Here is a 16668-nt window from a genome sequence, read left to right on the forward strand (position 1 = left end):
CTGAGACTCAGATGCCAGGGCCTGGCAGCCCCATCTGGGCACTGCCAAAAGTGACTGGGGAGCCTACAAAGGAGTCCCTGAGAGACCAAAGGGTGAGGTCTTATGTTCTGCAGGTCTCCTGAATTCTTCTGGTTCCAGAGATTTTCGGCCTTGCCAAGCCCTGTGTGGAAAGATCGGAACAGCTGGCAGTTTGTAGCAGGAAAGCACCAGGTGCTGAGCAGGTCTCGGTCAAGCTCAGCAATGGTCTGGGGGCCCAGGCTGTTTGGGGTTGGCAGTCTTGTCTTTGCTCTGCCTAGCGGCCAGCCAGCAATCTGCTCTTGGAAGCAGTGCCATCCCCAACACTGGGCTGGGCCGAAGCAAACCCAGGACACAGGGCTGAGGATGGAAACTGGGAACTTCTCCCTCCCGAGCTCCAGGATGCCAACGGAGGACGGCACAAAGGGCCTCCTCTGCTGGCCATGCAGGAACGGGGGGGGGGGGGGGCCTGGCTGGGGAGGGCTGAGACTGTCACCCAGCAAGGGCCAGGCAGCTGCAAATGAAACACAGGCCCAGGAGGCTCAGACAGGCATTCAATCTTTTCCAGAGCCAAGAAATCCTGGCGAGAAACTCATGGTGGAGTAAGGAAAAGCACAGGGAAATGTTGGAAGCCAGGCTAGCCCCCTGCCCCTGCTGGACTCCTGAGAAGTGCCGAGCCAAGGGCTTTTCTCCCTGCACTCAGCCCAAACACAAACGCTGGGCCAGCGAGGGCAGCCTGGAGGCACCCTGAAGGGAAGAGAGGAGCAAACGCTGGTCATGTGTCCCCCGCACAGACCCCAAAGGTCTTGCACTGGAGTCTGCTAATGGGGTTTCACTGGGCCGTCCATGGCCAGGTCACTTTGATCCCCCGAGGCTCACACAAGGGGCCTATGGAAATGCCAATGTGGCAGGATGCCAGGGCCAGCTTCCACGTGAAGTAAAGGAGCTCGAAAGGGAAGTTATTTGAAGGCAGGGACCACCCCTCCATGATGTGAAGGGACTGAGCTTGGCTCCCCAACAAGCTCAGTTCTTATACTCTGGGTTCTGTGTGTGTGTGTGTGTGTGTGTGTGTGTGTGTGTGTGTGTGTGTGTGTGTGTGTGTGTGTGTGTGTGTGTGTGTGTGTGTGTGTGCGCGCGCGCATGCTAATGGGTGTATGCTGGTGTGTGCTGGGCCTGGGCACTGTCTCTAAGGTATTTTTGCTCAAAGCTACCAATCTACCACTTGAGCCCACAGTTTTACTTCTGGCTTCATTAGAGGTAAGAGTCTCATGGATTTTCTTTCCCAGGCTGATCTGATCCTCAGATCTTAGCCTCCTGGGTCGCTAGGATTGCAGCCTTGAGCCACCAGAGCTCAGCTTAGCTTGTTTTATACTTGTTTTTCTTCTATTGTCTTTCTTTCTCTCGTGGAGCTAGGGATTGAACCCAGGGTCTCAGATCTACTGAGCATATACTCCATCAACACTGCCCACCTCCCAACCTTGGCTGCTTTATTTTAAATGAATGTGCATAATACAGCACCATGTTATAGGTAAAAATGTTCCTTTATTCATATTGCTTGTTAGGTGTGCAGGGAGTTCACTCTTTTTTTTTTCTTTTTGTCGGTCATGGGGCTTGAACTCTGTCCCTCAACTCTTCAGCTCAAGGCTAGCACTCCACTACTTGAGCCACAGTGCTACTTCCCATTTTCTGGTGGTTTATTGGAGATAAGAGTCTCATGGGTCTTTCCTGCCCAGGCTGGCTTTGAACTGTGATCCTCAGATCTCAGCCTCTTGAGTAGCTAGGATTACAGACGTGAGCCACCGGTGCCCAGCTGAGTTTACTTTTTAAAAGTTCTACAATTAAAGTAAAGAAGCCATCATTCTGTGTTGAGAATGGCTCAGTGCCTCCAGTTTCCTTATTCTTGCCTGGATCATCAAAGATGGATGCTTCTTTAAAAATTAAAAGAAAGTCTCTTTCTTGATATAAAAGCAGAACAACATGCTCTATGAAAAGAAATTTAGATTAAAAAATGTAAAGAAGGGAACTGGAGGTGTAGTGCAGTGGCAGAGCACTTGCCTGGCATGTGCCAAGACCCTGGATTCCATCCCCAGTATGAGAAAAAAGGAATACATAATGACAACATACAAACACATATGAGTAAGAAAAAAAATGATTACCACCCTGATACCTCCTGAAAATCATGCATGCATGCATGCAGATACATGCTTTTAGATGAGATAAAATTATTAACAACAGGCCAGGTGCTGGTGGCTCAAGCCTGTAATCCTAGCTACTCAGGAGGCTGAGATATGAGGATCACAGTTCAAAGCTAGCCCAGACAGGAGAGCCCATGAGTCTTTTATCTCCAATTAACCACCAGAAAACCAAAAGTGGTGCTGTGGCTCAAAGTGGTAGAGTGTTAGCCTTGAGCTGAAGAGCTGAGTGCCCAGGCCCAGAGTTCAAACCCCATGACTGACAGAAACAAATAAACAAAACCCTGAAAAAAATAGTAACAACAGGGGATAAGGATATAGCTCAGTAGAAGAACACATGCTTAACATGTGCAAAGGCCCTGTGTTCCATCCCCAATGTGGAAGAAAAGTTAATTTGCCTGAGCCTTCTTCCTACCCCATCCACAGAAGAAAATCCTGAACTTACCTGCCTCAGTTTTCTCTCTTCTATTTTTATTTTTTATTTGTTTACTGAAATGAGCTCAGGTAGTTTCTGTCATGAAGGACAGTCAAGGGTAAGGAAGGATTAGACGGTGGTAGAGTCCAGGGGTAGCTTTTGGAGCAGCAGGTGATTGGAGAAAAAGGGGCTTCTGAGATGGGCAAATGTTTTAATGTTTTTCCAGAAATGAACTTAACTAGTGGAACTTGTTTTCTAATGATGTTCTTCATTAAACTATGCTTTAATTTATTATTATTATTATTGTTATTAGCCAATCTTGGGACTTGAATTCAGGGCTATCCCTTAGCTTTTTGCCGAAGGCTGGCGCTCTGCCACTTGATCCATGGCTCTACTTCTGGCTTTTTGATGACTAATTAGAGTAAGAATTTCAGACTTTCCTGTCTAGACTGGCTTTAAACCATAATCCTCCAATCTCAGCCTCATGAGTAGTTAGGAATACAAGCATGAACCACCATGTCCATGTGATTTGGGGGCGGTCGGTCATAGGGTTTGAACTTAGGACCTGGGCACTGTCTCTGACTCTCTTTGTTCTCAAGGCTAGTGTTCTACCACTTGAGCCACAATGCCACTTCCAGTTTTTGAGTGGTTAGTTGGAGATAAGAGATGAGTTTCCTGGGGACTTTTCTGCCTGGGCTGGCTTTAACTGCTAGGATTACAGGTGCAAGCATAAGTTGTTGATTTTTTTCTTCTAATTACAAAATTGTTAGTTTTTTTTTTAAATTGAGTCTTCTTTGTCTTCCCCCTTCTTTTTGCTTCTTTTTGTTGAGATAAACATCCATATAACAGCTGGGTGCTGTGGTCAATACCTTTTTCCCCAGCTACAAAGTGGGAGGGATAGTGAGCAGAGCACAGTGGCTGGGAACAGTGGCGTGGCACCCATAATATGGGGAAGCGCAAGCAAGAGGATCAAAACCTAGGTTGCCCTGGGTACAAAGGGAGAGCCTATTTGATATAACCAGTGCCAAAAGAGGCTAAAGGTGTGACTCAAGTGGCAGAGTGTCCGCTTGGCAAATGTGAGGCCCTTAGTTCAAACCCCAAGACTGCCCTTCACCAAAAGTAACAGCCATGATAGAGTTTCGGAACTGAGGCTTCTTGCTAACAGCAGCCCTACCTGCCGGCCACGGGGGTATACCATCTTAGGAGTGGATCCTCCAGCTCTATTCCCACCTTCAGAATATCTAGCCTCACAAGATACCCTGGATTAGAACTGTCAACCTAAAGCAATTCCAAATTTCTGACTCACACTGACTCTCAAATAATTGTCTACTGTGGCTGGGCATGGTGGCACACAACGGCAGTCCCAGCTACTTAGGAACTGAGGCAGAGGGATCAGTTGGGCTCAGGAGTACAGGGCCAGCCTGAGCAGCACAGGGAAACCATAATCTTTAAAAACAAACAAAACAAAACCCGTTAAGTGGTTAGGTTTGGTGTAATTGATTATGTAGTCAGAGAACAGTCATAATACGTGGTTTCTGTGTTTGTTTCTTCGTCAGTATCTCTGAGCAGAGATGCCAGTGAAGGATGTACATGGCTGAGATATACAGAGAACTAATTGTTTTCTTTTTTTTTCTTTTTGCTTATGTGGTGCTGAGGAATTGAACCCAGGGCCTCAGGCATGCAAGGCAAGCACTCTACCACTGAGCCACCTTCCCAGCCCAGAACTAATTGTTTTCAAGGGCCACTTTTCTCCTTGGCTTTGTATAGAATGGTGGGCTGAGGACTAGCTGACCATGTGATAGAGCTTCTGTCAAAATGAGAAGCTCCACACCAGTGTAATGTGCCTCCAAAGCCACTGGTCTCCGCAGGGATGTGTGAGCTGCTGTTCACAAGAGACTGCCAGTGCTCTGGTGGCAAGCACAAAAGTGAAAATTGGGCTCTTGATATTCCATTAGGGAAAGCATGTCTCTGGGCTGGGTGTCACTTGGTGGTGGAGCACTTGCTTAGCATGCACATGGAAGGAAGGAAGGAAGAAAGGAAGGAAGGAAGGAAGGAAGGAAGGAAGGAAGGAAGGAAGGAAGGAAGGAAGGGAGAGAGAGAGGGAAGGGAAGGAAAGGGAAGGGAAGGGAAGAGAAGGGGAAGAAGAAGGAATGGGGAAGGGAAAGGGAAAGGAGAAGCAGAAGGGGAGATCCAGGCTTCAGGCTTAGTTGGCCTAAGCTGCCAACGTGTGCAAACTCAGCCCTTCTCATGACAACAATAAGAAACTCGACTGCAATTCCCAGCCATGTGGACTTCTTAGTCTGAACAGAGCTATGAGGCACATGACAGCCATATTTCATCAGCTAATGTGAGCTCATGTTCAAGAAACCCCCTCCCCTCCCCTCCCCACTCAGTACCCGAGATTCTGGGAAATCAGCTATTTTCAGCCTCTGGGTTTTCCTTGTCATTACCAGCACTGAGCTCCTCAGAAACAGGTGGCCACAAAAGAGCCAAGAAAGAAGAAGCTAGACTCCTACCATCCTAAGGACACAGCTGGTAGCCCTTGGCTACTAGGAATTCCTGGGAGATACTATCTTAATAGTACTGGAATTTGAACTCAAGACCTGATGCTTGCTAGGCAGGTGCTGTACTGCTGAGCCATACCTCTTGCCCTTATGTGCACTGGTTGTTTTGTAATTGGGTCTTGCTTTTTGCTCTGGCCTGTATCTGGACCCTGATCCTCCTTCCACTATAGCTCCTTACACCTTCCACTATAGCTGTCATGACATACATGCATTGCTGCACCCAGCTTCTCCTGAGATAAGAGTCTTGGGAACTTTTTTGCCCAGGCTGAGCCTAGAACCTCAGTCCTCCTGATCTCAGCTTCCCTCATAGCTGGGATGACAAGTGCATATCACTGTTGTCAGCTATTGTTTGGGATGGGGACTCATGAACTGTTCTTACCAGGGCTGGTCTCATACCCACAACCCTCTTGATCTCGGCATCCCAGACTTGGACCTCTTTTCTTATAAGAACTTTACTATAGCTGGGCAGTCAGGAGGCTGAGGTAGGGAGCTCTTGAGTTCAAGATCAACAAGTGAGACCCTATGAGAGAGTTGAGAAATGACAACTTTTCAGTTCTCTCATCTCCTGGGGAAGAAACAAGGACTTGGGTTTGGTGCTGGGATTATAGGCATGAGCCACCACACATGACACTGATTTAGACCTTTTAAGGGCTAGATGTGAAAGAAACACATCTTGATAATTGTGTGTGTGTGTGTGTGTGTGTGTGTGTGTGTGTGTGTGTGTGTGTTTGCGCGCGTGCGCATGCACGCACATGCTCCCGTGCTGATACTGGGGCTTGAACTCAAGGCCTTATGTATTTTATTTAGCTTTTTTTGCTCAAGTCAGGTACTCTACCACTTGATTTACAGCTCTACCTTGATTTCTGGCTTTTGGGTAGTTAATCTATGGTTAATTGGAGAGAGTCTCACACAAGCTTTTCTTCCTTGGCTGGCTTCCCAGTGTGATCTTCAGATTTCAGCTGCCTGAATAGCTAGAATTAGAGGTATGAGTCACTGGCCCCCAACTTTGCCTGTTTTTTTCAGGGGGGGATCTGTTTTTGTTTTGTTATTGCTGTTTTACAGCCTTCCTTTAGCCTTGGAAGAGGGGTGCCTTTTAGATTAATACTTAAAATCTACTCCCAAGTCTCAAAAGAATTTGAACATTTCCATGCATCGTCCAAAAGACAAATGAAGCCATGGCTTCCGCGTTACATCTGGGCTTCTTTGACATAAGCATGGCTTCTGTGGGAGGGAGGGCTCTGTTCTGTTGCGGTGTCCTGGCCTCTGAGGCTGTCCTTTCAGGGTACAGCATGGGTGCCATTCATGAAGGGTGCATGGCATGGGAATCTAGCATCCCAACTGGCAGACAGCAGCAACGCTAGCTAAGACAGATGCCCGCAAAGCCCAGTGCTGCTCATGCGGCTGCTGCTGCTGCAGTGCCGGGCACGCCCTCCCCAACCATGTGCCACTCTCCAGTTAAAGCTATTGTCTTTTGGCAGCCACTTCGACTATGTGTCTGTTAGCTAAGGAACTGGAGCAAACTGTCCCTAGACCCCATAGAAGAACCAGAGCAAGGACAGGCATGCAGGAGGCAGCCCTGAAGGCTGGCAGTGCCACCAGCCTGAGGCCATTCCTTCCTCCTTAGCAGGATGCAAGGGTGCCATTGATTGGGCCACCATTCAGTGACTGCCCTCCTGCCAAGGACTGGAAGCTACCAAATTCTGCTGATATCCTTCTTTCTGCTTAGAATGAGTGCCTTCCCTCCCCTCCTGCGATGTTCCACCTGTATATGGAGGAGTTGGGTGGACTCCATGCCGATTGCTACCTTCCTAACTCCACACATGAATGTGAGGCAGAGGCCATGTGTGCGCTCATGGTCAGAGTCTGAAAGCTCATTGGAACCCTTGACTACAAAGAAATCCTAGCAGAATGGAACACAGGCAGAGCACATTGGGGGTGTTCTGGGGGAACTCTGTCTCCAGGGATTGCAACTCTGCCTGCTGATTGGTGCTAGTATAGTTCAAAGAAATCAGCCAGGCTTGGGGGCGCACACTTGTAATCAGGAGGCTGTGAGGCAGGAGGTCCATGAGTTTGAAGCCAACCTGGGATTTGGTGCATAGAATTTTTAAATTTAATTTAATTTTTACCAATGATCTCTTTTGTTGAACAAGCCATCTGAGGCCTTAGCACCTAAAATAAGAACTATTACTTGCCAGGTGCCAGTGGCTCACCTCTGCAATCCTAGCTACTCAGGAGGCTGAGAGCTGAGGACTGTGGTTCAAAGTCAGCCTGAGCAGGAAAGTCCATGAAACTCTTATATCCAATAAACCACCAGAAAATCAGAAGTGGTGCAGTGACTAAAGTGGTAGAGCACTCACCTTGGACTGAAATGCTGAGGGACAGAGCCCAGGCCCAGAGTCCAAGGCCCATGACAAACAAACCAAAAAAAACTATTACTTATGTTACTATTACTATATTGTTATTACCATATGACTTATATTACTATATTATCACAGTCTGAAGCTTCAGTGTATGCAGGTTGGACTCTCCAGAACTCTGAGACCAGCTGTTGTATCAGCTGGGGACTGGTTGGTCTAGGATGTGTTTGTTTTCTGTTGCTATCCCAGAATACCAGAAGCTGAGTAATTTATAAAAAGCAGAAACTACATTTGAAAGGAAATGAAAAGACTTGGAAAAAATTATACCAAGTGAAGTAAGCCAGACCCAAAGAAACATAGGGTGCATGATTTCCCTCATTTGTAATAATTAGAATGTGTCTATAACTCTACAAGTAAACCCAATGGATAGTAAAAAAACAAATAATTACACTTGGACATGATTAATTAAACAGCACTCTAAATATTCATACAGAGAGAACAAGAAGGATATTCTTAAGAGAGAATCACAAGGGCTCAATAGCATATAAAATGAGGCTTATGGAAATGAACTCCAAGAAATGGAAATTAGAAGTTTTTTTATTGTACTGTTTGTGTTTTTTTTTTTATTCTTCCTTCCTTTCTTTCTTTGACTTATTCCCTTTGTTGCTGCTTTATGTCTGCATCCTTTGTCTTGTATGTAAGTTTGTCTGACTTGGGCAGGAGAAGGAGAAGCACAGAAATGATGGGACAAAGAGTGAACCAATTCAGCAATGCAACCCATTAGATACCATGTTGGAAATGAACTGTATAACTTGTGGGGAGGGGAGATAGAGGGAAAAACTGGGAGAGAATGATGCATTCATTATCACCCCTCTGTATACCACCTTTACAATAGAAACTTAAAAAGGAAAAAAGCAGAAACCTCTTTGGCTCAGGGTTCAGGAGGCTGGGGTGGGGTGGTGGTGTAAGGGCACAGCACTGGCATGTGGTGGGGCTGTGGGCTGCTTTCTCTCATGGTGCAAGGCAGCTGGGTAGGAAAAGGCAGAAATCAGGGAGAATGAGAAGCCAGGCTCAATTTCATAACAAGTCTACCTTTGTGTTAGTGAACTGACACTGTGGAAATGGTGTTGTGGGCCTCCCTCCCTGTGATCACCTCTCATGAAGCCCATCACCCAAGACTGTTGTGCTGGAGATGACTGTCTCCAGCACCTAAACTTGATGGAGATGGCCCATAGTCACTTTGCAAAGGGACAAGGAACAGCAAAGCACTGTGACCTGGCAATCTGGTGCCCTAGGGACCAACACATCCTGTGAGTGGGCATGGCACTCGGCCTTGCCCAAGGACTTCCACAGGCAAGCTTGTTGCTGACAAGGTCATCAGGCTTGGCAAAGAAGTCATCAAAGACAGCTAGGCATGGGTAGCTCACGCCTGTAATCCTGACTAACTCAGGAGGCTGAGATCTGAGGATCAGAACTCAAAGCCAGCCTGGGCTACAAAATCCATGAGACTCTTATCTCCAATTAACCCCCAGAAAACCGGATGTGGAGCTGTGGCTCAAAGTGGTAGAGTGCTAGCCTTGGAGCAGAACTCAGGGGCAGCACCAGACCCTGAGTTCAAGCCCCATGACTGACAAAAAAAGTTGTCAAAGGGCACCCCTGAGACAGGATGGTCACAAATTCCGGGTCAGCTTGGACTACACAGTGACACCTTGCCTCCAAAAATAAGATAATAAAACAGAGGGTAACCCCTTATCTACTGTACCTTTGTCCCAACGCCACTCCTATAACCCGGCCTCTCCAGCTTGGCTGCCCACCCCGCTGCCTGTGCCACCCTGACTGTGGCTGGGAGGACAGCAGTCCTGCTCTCCGACACCCAAGTGTGGTTACAAAGCCTTTCAGCATCCCTGGCTGGCATGTCTGGGAGGAATGGTAGCTCTGCTCCAAAGATGGAGGACATTGCTATGCTCCTATTTGAAAATATTGAGAGGCAAGCTGGAAGCAGCTGGGCTCTGTCTCCTTGAGTGCCCACTACCTTCTGTCATACTTTCTGGGCCCCAAGAGCCAGAAGTTTCCCCCTCCTCCTGATTCTCACCAGCAAGGCCATTCCAAGAGGACATACTGTGGGCTCCCATGGCCCATGGCCCTGTGTCTCTCCAGTGCTGCCCCAGCAGAGATTGCATCCCAGCAATCCTCCTTTTCCTCCCTGCTAAGGTGAGTGTGCGCATGCCCTGTGCTGTGCTCTAAGATGCAGGCAGAGTCAGTTAAGTGAGGCTTCTGGGAAAAACATGCTTTCCTGGTTTGTTTGTTAGAGAATTGGCATGCCTTTTGCCCTTCTACTTTTTTCCTGTTTGGAACATGAATGTGAGAGCAGGAAGTGAAGTCCAGCAGCTATTTTGTAACTATAAGGAATAACGTCAGGAGCTAAGGATGGCACGTCAAAATGATAGTAGTAGTAGCCTGAGGACCTGATAGGTTTATCTGAGCAGCTACCTCAGCCTATGTAAATCAGTGTTAAGTCACTGTGGGTTAGCCCTTCTGTTACCTGCAGCCGGATTCTTTACCGATTCAGGAAGTGTTGTGTGTGTGTGTGTGTGTGTGTGTGTGTGTGTGTGTGTGTGTGTGTGTGTGTGCGTGTGCATGTGTGTGTGTGCGTGCATGGGCGTGTGCACACGTAAGCACACATGTGTGCCTGTGCTAATTCTGGGGCTTGGACTCAGGTCCTGGGCACTGTTCCTGAGCTCTTTGTCCTCAAGGCTAGTGCTATGTTACCTGAGCCACAGTTCTATTTCTGGCTTTTTTCTGGTTAAAAGGAGACAAAACACTTACATATTTTCCTGCTCATGCTGGGTTTGAAGCATGATCCTCAGATCTCAGCCTCCAGAGTAGCTAGGATTACAGGCATGAGCCACTGGCACCTCGCTGAGAAGTCTTTCTTGGTTGTAAAGGAAAGACTTCACAGAAATGCAACCGAGAGAGCTGTGAGTTTCTAAAGAACACGTGGTCCATTTGAGGCTGGAAGTTTCCACCAGAGCTTGCCTGGGAGAAAGCTAAGTCAGTGACTGGGACTAGATACCCTGCTTGATAGCTTCAATCACATGGTTAAATCTCAGATGCCTGCCCTCCACCATTCTGTGTGAGATGCCATATTCTTTTGTGTCTCATCACTACCAAAAAAGAATGTTCTCAAGGTGCATCACTGATGAAAAGGCTGGAAGATGCCCCCCCTCAACCCCATGTCAGGTATCTTTTCTATTTGTGGCACGTTTGCTGGGCGGGTGCTCTACCACTTAAGCCTCTCCACTAGCCCTATTTGTTTGAACGTTAGCATTCAGATAGGGATGTGCTTTTTGCTTCTGCCATCTTGGATAGCAATCTTCCTTCTACCTAAGGCCTCGCTTAGAATGCCAGGCACTCACACCATGCCTGGCTTATTGTTTGATATGGGGTCGGTCTTACTAACTCCCCCTCCCCCTGACCCTGGTCTGGCCTCAAACCTCCATTGTTTACCTGATTCTCCTTTTGAATAGCTGAGATTACAGGTCTGTGCCACTGAGCCTGGCCTCAGGAGTTTTTATGGGGGGTAGGAGGGGGGTCGGGTCGTGGGGCCTGAACTCTGGGCCCGGGCGCTGTCCCTCAGCTCTTCAGCTCAAGGCGAGCGCTCTACCACTTGAGCCACAGCACCACTTCCGGCTTTTTTCTTTTTGCTTATGTGGTGCTGAAGAATCGAACCCAGGGCCTCATGCATGCAAGGCAAGAGCTTTACCACTGAGCCACCTTCCCAGCCCCGCCTCAGGAGTTTTAATATGAACAAACAGCAAGCATCTTAGAATTGATGAAATATGGCATATATTATTTGCTTTTTTTTTTTTTTTTTTTAACTGACTGACATCTCCAGAAAACAGAACTGGCTCTGCAGAGTCTCCTGCCTAGAGCTGGTCTTTGCTCCAGCAAAGGGTGGGCTCCCTACTTTGTTATTCTTGCTCTTCTCTCCCTCCTTCCTTCCCTCTCCCTCTTTATCTTTCCTTCCCTCCCTCCCTCCCTCCCTCCCTCCCTCCCTCCCTCCCTCCCTCCCTCCCTCCCTCCCTCCCTCCCTCCCTTCCTTCCTTCCTTCCTTCCTTCCTTCCTTCCTTCCTTCCTTCCTTCCTTCTTTTCCTCCCTCCCCCTCTCTTTTTCAGTGCTGGAGATGGAACCCAGAGCCCTAAGCATGCTAGGCAAGTGCTCTTCCATTGACCGCCCCCCCCCCTCCATAAATACTTCTTACTGAATGAGTCAGGGTCCAGTCCTCTCACTTGTTTAACCAGTTTCTGTGCCACCCAGGCTGGGAAACCATTTCCCTTTCTCTCTGTCTCATGCATCCTCAGTGTGGTCCCCTGACCCTCACCAGAGCCAGAAAATGAGAAGCCTCACCTCATTTAGGGTGGATGAACCCCTACTTGCACCTACATCAATGCCTCCTGCCCAGATTCAGGGGGCCTCATTCTCCCCACCTCTAAACAAGTCTTTTCCCAGAACTGGCCTCCTCCTAAGGTTCACAATGAACCTTTTCCAGCCAAGCCTTTCCCAACACCTGGATGAGGGCCAAAAGTCAGGCTAGATCCTCCCAGTGCAGATATGACGCTCTGAAACGCCCCGAGTTTCTCCAGAAAGAAGACAGGCCTGTGTGACTCCACCACAAAACATCTCTCTTTCCTTCCTTCCTTCTTTCTTTCTTTCTTTCTTTCTTTCTTTCTTTCTTTCTTTCTTTCTTTCTTTCTTCCTTCCTTCCTTCCTTCTTTTCTTTCTCCTTCCTTCCTTCCTTCCTTCTTTTCTTTCTTTCTTTCTTCTTTCTTTCTTTCTTTCTTTCTTTCTTCCTTCCTTCCTTTCTCCTTCTTTCTTTCTTTCTTCCTTCTTTTCTTTCTCTTTCTTTCTTTCTTTCTTTCTTTCTTTCTGTCTTTCTTTCTTTCTTTCTTTCTTTCTTTCTTTCTTTCTTTCTTTCTTTCTGTCTTTCTTTCTTTCTTCTTTCTTGGTACTCGGGTTTGAACTCAAAGCCTCCTGTTTACTTGTCTGGTCCTCTACCACTTGAGCTATGCCTCCAGACCAGATTTTTGCTGGTTATTTTTGGGAATAAAGTCTAGGGGACTTTTCTACAAGGGATGGCCTCAAAACTTGACTCTTCAGCTCTCAGCCTCAGGAGTTCTTCAGCTCTCAGCTAGGATTATAGGAGTGAGCCACTGGTGCCCAATGACCAAAATATTTTGAACTAGCATCAACCTGCGTCTCCCAGAGAGACAGTCTTGCTTAACAAAACCACAGAGCTGGCGAGAACATGCCGTGTGGGCCGGTCCTGTTACACAGGCTCTGGGTTCAGAACCATTGCAGGTGACGAGAGCAGCTCCCAGCACAAGGGGTGGGCCTTTGCCATGTTTCTCCTCATTCAGCGATCTGCAGTTCTGAGGTATGACAGGTATCATGAGCCCCTCATAAAAGTGGGGAAACTGAGGCACAGAGCTGTGAAGTTCCAGTGGAGAGCAAAGTCCAGGCTGGGTAGCACCAGGGCTGGTGCTGTTTGCCACGGTGCACTACAGTGGCTGCCTAGTGACACATTTTGCTTGTTCTGTAATGCCTTACCCCAAACCCTCAGTCCATGGCAGGCCCCTTCTCAGGGCAGGCAAGGACATGCCCCGTTCCCACGAGGGAAGAGTTGGCATGCTTGTGTTGAAGACAGAGCTGCTAGCAGCTGGGTCACCAAGTGTGATGGGAAAACCAGCGGAACACAGGGCCAGGCTTCAGGCAATTCAAGGAGGCTTTTCGGGGGAAGTGGCTTTGAGCAGGGTTTTGGAAGGAAAGGTAGGAGTTCGCTGGCTGGATTGAGAGGGGAAGGCTGCATCCCAGGAAGCAGGGGAGGATCTGGGGAGGAAGAGGCTGAGGAGCCTGCGGGAGGCAGAGCTGAGAAGTTAGAAAAGGAGCCCTGTGGGAGGATGCCATGTGCCGTGGGGAAGAGTCTGCCTAGCAGTCAGGATGTCGTGGAGGGCTGGGCTTGCTTTGAATTTCTTTCTTTCCTCCCTCCCTCCCTCCCTCCCTCCCTCCTTCCCTCCCTCCCTCCCTCCCTCCCTTCTCTTCCCTTTCCCTCCTTTCCCCTCCCCTTCCTCTTTTCCCTTTTCTTTCTTTCTTTCTTTCTTTCTTTCTTTCTTTCTCTCTCTCTCTCTCTCTCTCTCTCTCTCTCTTTCTTTCTTTCTTTCTTTCTTTCTTTCTTTCTTTCTTTCTTTCTTTCTCTCTCTCTTTCCCTTGCTTGCTTGCTTGCTTTCTTCATGCTGGTGCTGGGCCTGGAGTACTATTTCAGAGGTTTTGTTCTCAAGGCTAGTACTCTACCACTCTGAGCCACACCACTTCTCTCCAGAATAATAGTCTCATGGACTTTTCTGCCAGGGCTGACTTTGAACTGAGAGCCTCAGATCTCAGTGTCCTAAGTAGCTTGGATTACAGGCTTGAGCCACCAGAGCTAAGATACTTTGCATTTTCAAAAGAGCTCTCCTAGGGGCGTGTGTATGTGTGTGTGTGTGTGTGCATGTGTGTGCATATGTGTGTGTGTGTGTGTGCATGTGTGCATATGTGTGTGCATGTGTGTGTGTGCATGTGCGTGCGCCCGGGAGGAAAAGGGAAGGCACGCATGTGTCCTGGGAGTTCTTGCTCTCCTGCCATGAATGGAGAGGAGGAAGGAAGGGGGATCAAACATAGAAGCTCACTTCCATGTAGTGGAGGGAAGCATCCGTGCCCACAGAAGTGCCCAGAGCCAGGCCTTCCACGTGCTCCCTGGGGAGCTCTCTGCCTCTACCTCCCAAAGGCCGTCCCTCCATTTCCTCTGGGTGAAGCACGGACTTCTCTTTCTCATAGTTGGTTCTTGCGTTTGTTTCCCAAAGGAATTCTTTTATTTCTGTTTTAGATTTCCAAAGAAGTCCACCCTTCTTACAGAAAAAGAAAACATTAAAAACACCCTAGAAATGGCCTTGCTCTCTTTCCTTCCTGACTGTGGCTGAGATCCTGTGTCCCAGTATTCATTCTTGCTTCTTTGCGAGAGGGACCCTGAATATATTCTGGGTGGCAAAGAGTCTTATTTGTATCTGTCAATAAGTGAAAGTGTCCTGTAGGACACCTGATAAGACTGTTTAAGAAAGATAACACATCAGGGAGTGAAGGTATCTTCCTTTCCTCTTTCCAGTCTACAATCTAGTCTAATGTGATAGCTGGAGCTTTGGCAGCCATACTTGATCGTGAGACAACTCGGAGGAAAGAAACCACAGACCAGGATAGTTATAGGTGGCTACCCTACCAGGCCTGGACTGCTTGCCTCATACAAGACAGACATTTAGAGTCTTAATCTGTTATTAAATATTCTGCCATAACCAACAGGACCAAATCCCACATGCTACATCAACAATCATGATCTTTTCAGAGCATGTGACTGATGTCAAGTTGGTTGATTGAACAAGATGTAGTCAGTTGACCCAGAGGTTGTGTGAAGCCAGCTGCTCCCTCTCAGGGGTGAGAGGTGACACAAACGCAGGTTTGGTGGTGCTGAGACTTGAAATACAAAGTCTCAGTCATGAGGTGCTAGCCAATTGAGGACAGCCATTCAGCTGGAGTCTGGGCAAACGGACAACGGACAAGATGGATGTGGGCACGGCAGGAGAGATGGGAGAGTGCCACGGAGCTCAGCAGGGTGGGGAGGGGTTGCAGACTGGGGCAGCGGCTGGGGACAGCACATTTCCCAGGAGGTCTTGCTGCACGGGCTCCAGGCAATCAAGTGGCACACCGTCTCCAGTTCTTAACAGATAAGGCCCCCTCCTCTTTTCTTTTTAATTTCCCTCAACTTGGGTTTCCGTTTCTTATAACCAATCTATTTCTTGTAAATAATCTTCACCCCCCCCCCCCGTCCCGTCCCACCATTTCCTTTTTCATGTTATAGTTTCCTTTTGAAATGGCCAGAGCTCCGAGGAAGGGCTGTCTAACACATCGTGTTGTCCCCTTCCGGAGGAAGAGGCAGGCGGGACAGGAGGTCGGAGGAGAGAGGCCAAGGGTATGGAAATGGTTGCAAAGAGTTGGGCTTTTCTCACTGTGCCCTCTCTCTTCTCTGGGTTCTGCAAAATTCCTGCAGAGAGATTCCAGAGCTCAAGGGCACCACGCAGATGGTCAAAAATTAGCCAGCCTGGAAAAATTCTAGATGCTTCTAGAAAGTGTGGAGTTTCTCTATTCTGCTGCCCTCACACTTGCCACATCATACTTCAATTGATTCCTGTCCCCCCTCTCCCTCCTTTCCTCCCTCCCTCCCCCTTTCTTCTCTTTCTATTTCTTTTGACCTGGGTCTTGATCCTCCTGCCTCAGCCTCCCGAGTTGCTGAGATTAACAGGCGTGACTACTACACCTTGCTCAACATCAGTGGCTTTTCCCTCTATCTCATATCCCAGAGAACAAACTGTTACTGGATGAGAATTAAAAGTCACCATTCTTAGCTACCTTCTAAAATGAGTTGTCTTTTGTTTTTTTTAGTGGCTAAGCTTTCAGGACATACCCTCAAAGATCGTTCAACAGCAAGCACCCAAACCAAGTTTTTATTTAAATTTATTGATAGCCTTCCTCATCCCATTAGAGACTTGTGAGGCATCCACACTTAACCTGTCATCAGTGCCAGGCTTCAGGCTCCCTAAGCCATGAGCACTGGGGCTATGGTTTGACTCTCAGTTGTCCCCAAAGGCTACGTGGTAAACAGTCCCCTGCTCCACTCAATGCTATTGTGTGGTAATGGAACCTTTAAGAGGTGGGGCCTAGAGCAAGTCTTCTGATGCCTGGAGCAGTTCTTTGAAGGGGCTCTAAGGATCAGCCTCTTTTTCTTTTTCTCCATCAAGAGGTGAACAGGTTCCTAGTACCATGTGCTTTCTGCCTTGATGTGCCAGGCTGCTATAGGCCCAAGGCAGTGGGACCAATCTATCATAGACACAAGCCTTCTAAACTGTAAGCCAAAATAAACCTTTCTTTTTCTCTCTCTCCTCCTCCTCTCTCTCTCTCTCTGTCTCTGTCTCTGTCTCTCTGTCTATCTGTCTCTCTGTCTGTCTGTCTCTCTCTCATCATAGGGCTTGAACTCAGAGCCTGGG

This window comes from Dipodomys merriami, unplaced genomic scaffold, assembly GCF_024711535.1.
Source record: "Dipodomys merriami isolate MVZ:Mamm:240054 unplaced genomic scaffold, mDipMer1.0.p SCAF_290, whole genome shotgun sequence".
Lineage (NCBI taxonomy): Eukaryota > Metazoa > Chordata > Mammalia > Rodentia > Heteromyidae > Dipodomys > Dipodomys merriami.